The 7,153-nt window shown below is 42.1% G+C and overlaps 1 non-coding gene across 1 annotated transcript; it reads right to left on the reverse strand.

The window, feature by feature from the left end:
• Positions 1-762: 762 nt before the first annotated feature.
• On the reverse strand, positions 763-864 carry LOC116544245. The gene has a single exon (XR_004265869.1). It is a non-coding gene; the product is annotated as a U6 spliceosomal RNA (small nuclear RNA).
• Between the last annotated feature and the right edge of the window lie 6,289 nt (positions 865-7,153).

Raw genomic sequence — 7,153 nt, forward strand, 5'->3', positions numbered from 1 at the left:
GGGTGTGAACTTCATGCTGTGCAGCAATCACAACTAATGGAGCAGCTGCATCTGTACCAAGACAGGTAGATTTTTTCAAAGCGAAGTAAAATCTAACAAACAAAAAAACAAAAGATCAAAACAAAAAAAAAACAAAAAAAAAGCGCAATATCAAGGTTAAAATCATAGCAATACACACAAAGCAGATGCGGTGAGATGAGGGCTGAACGGGAATGGCAGGGAATTGTGTGAGAATCTGAAGAAGCTGAGTCAAGTGGTCCTAATGTGACCTCTTACAAGACAGTTGTGTAGCACCGTCCCCTGCCCTCTTGCTGGCCTGGAAGATAACCAGACACAGGCCCCATCTCACTCCACAGTCTCCCTGTGAGCATTTCTCTGCAGAAAAGTGCTGGAGGTCTCCAGGGCACCTTCCTTGGAAAACTGCCTTTTAACGTCATTCTCTGTAATCAAGAAGTGACTGTCTGTGTGGATTGAAAGGACAGAGAAACAGTCATGGGATTATATAGCAGTTTTGAAGTTGAAATCCAATTTCTGTGGTTCTGCCCAAGGTTTTCTGGCCTGGCGTTTGTGAGAATTTGCATCCTTGGGGACACAAATTGAGTCCAGAGTTTTGGTATTTTCTGTTTTGACACACGGAATGTGTAAGGAAAGGGAAAAAGCGCCGCACATATGACAATGGTTGTTACTATGGTTTCTCTAGAGTAGTGGTTCTCATGTTCACTTCACCTTTTTTTTTTTTTTAATTAAAAAAAAAACATTTATTTTTATATGGAACGCTTCATGAATTTGCGTCATCCTTGTGCAGGGGCCATGCTAATCTCTGCATCGTTCCAACTTTAGTATATGTGCTCCCAAAGCGAGCACCACTTCACCTTCTTAGGTCCATTGGTCTGAAACTGGGCGGACATACCTCCCAGATTCTTCCCACTCCCGTCTCTATTTCAGCTTGGGTAACTTGTTTCATTGAATTCCACTCCAGCTGAGGGAGCCAATGCTGTCCCAAGCAAAGGATCGCTGTGGGGTCCTAACTAACCAACCTCAGTCTCTAAGCTTGTGTGACTCAGGTTAGTAGCCCACATTACAGGTCCCACCTGCTGGCGAACGTGGCCACCCTTCTCAATTAGGATTCGGCTGATCCCTCCTTCTTTTCCAGTTCCCTCCATCCCTCCAAGCCCCATCTCCTAAAAAGACCTCCGGAGACTTAGTTCGTAGCTGGGCTTGATGCACGTCTCTTCTGCTGCAGACGTTTCGGCTCTGTGTCAGTGCCAGCCTGCATCTGTCTGAGAAGTTGGGTGGGGTAGCAGAGTGGGATCCGTCACTCCAGTCACAAGGTCTCCCAGGTTGGGCACCCAGCAGTTGCCGTAGGTGTTCAGTGCTTACGAGAAGCTTGTTCTTCAGTGTGTTAAATGTGCAGTCACACAGTTCTGTAGATTCAGGCCAAGTCTGGTGGAGTTCAGAAATTCAGGACAGTCAGGAGCTGGGGGAGAGAGCTCAGCTTTTCCTGGAGTTGCAGTGGTGCTGGTGTGTGCTAGATTTGTGGGGCCCTAGACCTGCTGGGACCGTGGCAGGATTTATCAGGACTGAGGGATGAGAGAAAGAAAAGATTTTAAGTTTTAATTATCCAATATGGGTTTTATTACACATTTTGCTAGGAAGAGTAAAGGTCAATTTTTCTTTTGATTTAAACAATGTATATTATTGTAGTAAGAGCACTTGACGTGAGATGTATGTTCTTAACAAATTTAAATGTATGATATACAGTTGCCCCTTGCTTTGTGAGGGAGATTGAATCCAGGACCCCAGGCATATACCAAAATTCCCACATAGTCAAGTCCTGCGGCTGCCACTCTGAAACCTGCCCTGCCTACATGAAAAGTCAGCTCTCCCTTTGTGTAGGTTTCACCTCTTGCGATACTGCATTTTTGATCTGAGAGTTTGCTTGAAAAAAATCCAAGTATAAGTGGACCAAGTGCCCAGCCTGGGTAACATAGCGAGGTTCTGTTTCTACAAAATTAAAAATTTTAAAAAGATGTGAAACAACCTGAATGTCCACTATCAGATGAGTAGATAAAGAAAATGAACCTTGACTGGGCGCAGTGGCTCAAGCCTGTAATCCCAGCACTTTGGGAGGCTGAGGCAGGCAGATCACCTGAGGTCAGGAGTTCGAGACCACCCTAGTCAACATGGTGAAACCCCATCTCTACTAAAACTACAAAATTAACCGGGTGTGGTGGTGCACATCTGTAGTCCCAACTACTTGGGAGGCTGAGGCAGAAGAATCCCTTGGACCAGGGAGGCAGAGGTTGCAGTGAGCTGAGATTGAGCCATTGCACTCCAGCCTTGGCAACAAGAGTGAAACTCTGTCTAAAAATAATAATAATAATAATAATAATAATAACAGAAGGCCGGGCGCAGTGGCTCACGCCTGTAATCCCAGAACTTTGGGAGGCTGAGGCGGGCAAATCACGAAGTCAGGAGATCAAGACCAACCTGGCTAACAAGGTGAAATCCCATCTCGGTTTTTTAAAAAAAAAAATAATAATAATAATAAATGAACCTTGAGGATAGCAAGTGACGTGAAATAAGCCATCAAAATGATAAATTCTATTTTAGATTAACCTTTATTAACTTAATTTGTTAAATTAACAAATTTAACTAATTTGTTAACTACTTAATTTCACTTGAGATATCTAAAATGATCAACCTCAGAATCAGAGAGAATGGTGGTTGCCAGAGGCTTGGGAGAAGAAGAAATGGAAGCTGCTAAACAACCAGGTTGCAGTTACACATTGTGTTAGTCTGTTCTCACACTGATAATAAAGACATACCTGAGACTGGGTAATTTATGAAGGAAAGAGGTTTCATGGACTCACAATTCCACAAGTCTGGGGAGGCCTCACAATCATGGCAGAAGGTAAAGGAGAAGCAAAGGCATGTCTTATGCGGCATCAGGCAAGAGGGCATGTGCAGAGGAACCCCCATTTATAAAACCATCAGGCCTCATTAGGACTTACTACCCCAAGAACAGTATGGGGGAACCACCCCCATGATTCATTATCTCCACCTGACTCCACCCTTGACATGTGGGGATTATTACAATTCAAGGTGAGATTTGGCGGGAACACAGCCCAACCATATCATACATGATGAACACATTCTAGAAATCTCTGTACAACACTGTGCCTATAGTTAACGATATCACAGTTGAACAACACAGGTTTCAACTGCCTTGGTCCACTTATACGTGGATTTTTTCCACCAAACTCACAGATCAAAAATGCAGTATGGCAAGAGGTGAAACCTGCACAAAAGGAGAGCTGACTTTTCACGTAGGCAGGGCTTGACTATGGGAGATTTTGGCATCTGCCTGAAGCCCTGGAATCAAATCTTCCCTACAAAGCAAGGGACAATTGTATATTACGCATTTACATTTGTTAAGAACATAAATCTTATGTCAAGTGTTCTTATGACAGTAAAATACATTTTTTAAATCAAAAGAAAAATTGACCTTTACTCTTCCTAGCAAAATGTATAATAAAACCCATATCGAATAACTGAAAGTTAAAATCTTTTCTTTCTTTTCTTCCTCAAACTCCTCATCTCCTGTCACAGCCTTTCAAAATGCTGGGATTGGGCCGGGTGCGGTGGCTCAAGCCTGTAATCCCAGCACTTTGGGAGGCCGAGGCGGGTGGATCACGAGGTCAAGAGATCGAGACCATCCTGGTCAACACGGTGAAACCCCGTCTCTACTAAAAATACAAAAAATTAGCTGGGCATGGTGGCGTGTGCCTGTAATCCTAGCTACTCAGGAGGCTGAGGCAGGAGAATTGCCTGAACCCAGGAGGCGGAGGCTGCAGTGAGCTGAGATCGCGCCATTGCACTCCAGCCTGGGTAACAAGAGCGAAACTCTGTCCCAAAAAAAAAAAAAAAATGCTGGGATTATAGGTGTTAGCCACTGTGCCAGCCCTGTTTTCACTTTTTTTTTGGAGACAGAATCTTGCTGTGTCACCCAGGATAGAGTGCAGTGGCACTATTTTGGCTCACTGCAACCTCCACCTTCCGGGTTCAAGTGATTCCCCTAGCCTCCTGAGTAACTGGGATTACAGGCATATGCCACTATGCCTAGCTAATTTTTATATTTTTAGTAGAGATGGTGTTTCGCCACGTTGGCCAGGCTGGTCTCAAACTCCTGGCCTGAAGACATCCGCCCTCCTCAGCCACCCAAAGTGCTGGGATTACAGGCGTGCACCACCACGCACAAAGCCTCCACATCTTGACAGTTGTGGATTCATTGGTTGCAATGAATACAGGACTAGTTTGTGTCTTTTAGATTCTTATTTCAGTTCTTTTGGATAAATAGCCGCACTATCTTAAGGTGGTTACATTTTAAATGTTTTGTAGGAAGCACCATACTGTTTTCTATGGCAGCGGTGTCATTTAGCATTCCCACCTACAGTGCAGGAACAAGGGTTCCCATTTTCCACGTTGTTGCCTTTTGTTTTTCTTTTTGTTTCTTTTTGACAATAGCTATCCTAACAGGTGCGATGTGACATCTCTCTGATAACTAGTAATATTGAACATTGTTGCTCATTCGCATGTCTTCTTTGGAGAATTGTCTATTAGCCCTTCTTAAATCACATTGTTAGAGGTTTCTTTGTTTGTTTTGCTTGTAGCAGTTGTAGCAGTTCCTTCTGTATTGTGGAAATTAACTCCTTAACAGGTAAATGGTTTGCAAATACTTTCTCCCATTCTATAGGCTGTCTTTTCACTGTTTTCTTTGCTGTGTGGAGGCTCCTTCATTTGGAATAGTCCAATGCATCTATTTTTGCCCGTGCTTTTAGTGTCTTATCCATGAAATAATTGCCAAGACCAATGTTCTGAAGCTTGTCCCCTACGTTTGCTGTGTGTCACCCAACCTGGAATACAGCTGTGTGATCTCTGCTCACTGCAAGCTCCACCTCCTGGGCTCAAGAGATCCTCCCACCTCAGCCTCCTGAATAGCTGAGACTACAGGTGCGGGACACCAGGCCTGGCTAATTTTCTGTAATTTTGGTAGAGATGGGGTTTCACCATGTTGCCCAGGCTGGTCTCAAATTCCTGGGCTGAAGCAGTCTGTCCTCATCAGTATCCCAAAGTGCTGGGATTACAGGTATGAGCCACTGCACCCTGCCTAAACAGCAGCAACAACAAAAGCAAAACAACAAACCCCACCAAACAACAACAACAAACCAGGATGATACTGGTACAAAGACAGACCAGTGGATTGGTGGAAAAGAAGAGAGGGCAGGAAACGTGTAATGCCTCCTGCTTTGTTGGGTTTTTTCTCAAGATTATTTGGTGATGCAGTATCCTTTGTAGTTTCATATGAATTTTAGAATGGTTTTCTCTATATCTGTATAAATGCCAGTGGGATTTTGATAGAGATTGCATTAAATCTATAAATCACTTTGGATAGTATGGAAACTCTGTCTTCCAATCTATGCAACATGGATGTCTTTTCATTTGTTTGTATCTTTTTGATGGATGTTTTATAGTTTTCAGTGCACAAGTGCTTCACTTTCTTGGTTAAGTTTAACCAAGTATTTTATTATTTTTGGTGCCATTGTATTAGGAAGATTATCTTTCTAATTTTCTTTTCAGGTAGTTTACTGTTAGTGCATAGAAACACAATTGCTTTTTAATGCTGATTTTGTATGCTGCAACTTAACTGATAGTTAAGTTGCAGCATACAAAATGGTATTTAGGGTTTTCTTTATATAAGGCCATGCCATAAATTAACTGATTTTTGTATGTGAAGCATCTTTGCATCCAAAGGATAAATTCCACTTGTTCATAATAATGTATGATCTTCTAATGTGCTGTTGAATACAGCACGTTAGATTGCTGTTAAGATTTTCTTGAAGATTTTTGTATCTATGCAAAGTGGTCCAGTCAAAGCAAAAGTGGCCCAGTCAAGAGCACAGGTCAAGGTAACAGTTTCTTGGGATGCTCAAGGTATTTTGCTTATGGACTTTCTACAGGGCCAAAGGACAAGGTCTGCTTACTCTCAGAGTGTTTTGAGAAAGTCAAAGCTGTAGCAGAAAAACTCCTAGAAAACCTGCACCAGAGAGTTCTGCACCACCACAATGCTCCTGCTTATTCCTTTCATTAACCAAAGGCAATTTTGCAACAGTTTCAAACGGAAATCATAAGGCATCCATCTTACAGTCCTGATTTGGCTTCTTCTGACATTTTTTTATTTCCTAATCTTAAAAAATCAATAAAGGACACCCATTTCTCTTCGCCTAATAATGTAAAAAACACTGCAATGACACGTTTAAAATCCCAGGACCCTCACATCTTTAGGGATAGACTAAGTGGCTGATATCATTGCTTACAAAAGTATCTTAAACTTGATAAAGCTTATATTGGGAAATAAAGTTTATACATATACATTTTTTATCTTTTAATTTCATTTTTCCACAAACACTTTAAATTCCCCTAGTATACTATTAGAGGTAATTTCAGATGGTATAACCTTTTTGAAAAATTATTTGGCAATATCTGATAAACTAAACATATGCAAACTCTGTCACCTGAAATTTCACTCCTATTTATATTCTCTACAGGAATATATTCATATATTTGCCTGAAGTGAATGTTCTAAGTAGCACAACTTGTGATCAAAACATGAAATCTGCAACTAAAGCATGAAAATGCCCAAATATTAAACTTAAGAAGCCACAACTAAAAAGTACACATATTATAAGATTCTCTTTGTATAAATTTAATAACACGCAAAATGAATCTATGCTCTTCCAGTCAGAATGGTGGTTACACTAAGAAGCAGCAGAAAACAATTAAAAGGGAGCCACATAAAGTAGGTGTGTCAATCTGGGTCCACTCCAGGGAGAGACCACATAGTCCTTTGAGCAGGAAAGTTTATTATAGATATTTAGTAATTAGGCCGGGCGCAGTGGCTCACGCCTGTAATCCCAGCACTTTGGGAGGCCGAGGTGGGTGGATCACGAGGTCAAGAGATGGAGACCATCCTGGTCAACATGGTGAAACTCCGTCTCTACTAAAAATACAAAAAATTAGCTGGGCATGGTGGCGCGTGCCTGTGATCCCAGCGACTCAGGAGGCTGAGGCAGGAGAATTGCCTGAACCCGGG

The sequence above is a fragment of the Sapajus apella genome, unplaced genomic scaffold (genome assembly GCF_009761245.1).
Source record: "Sapajus apella isolate SASKATOON/1434 unplaced genomic scaffold, GSC_monkey_1.0 scaffold210, whole genome shotgun sequence".
In the NCBI taxonomy this organism is placed as follows: domain Eukaryota; kingdom Metazoa; phylum Chordata; class Mammalia; order Primates; family Cebidae; genus Sapajus; species Sapajus apella.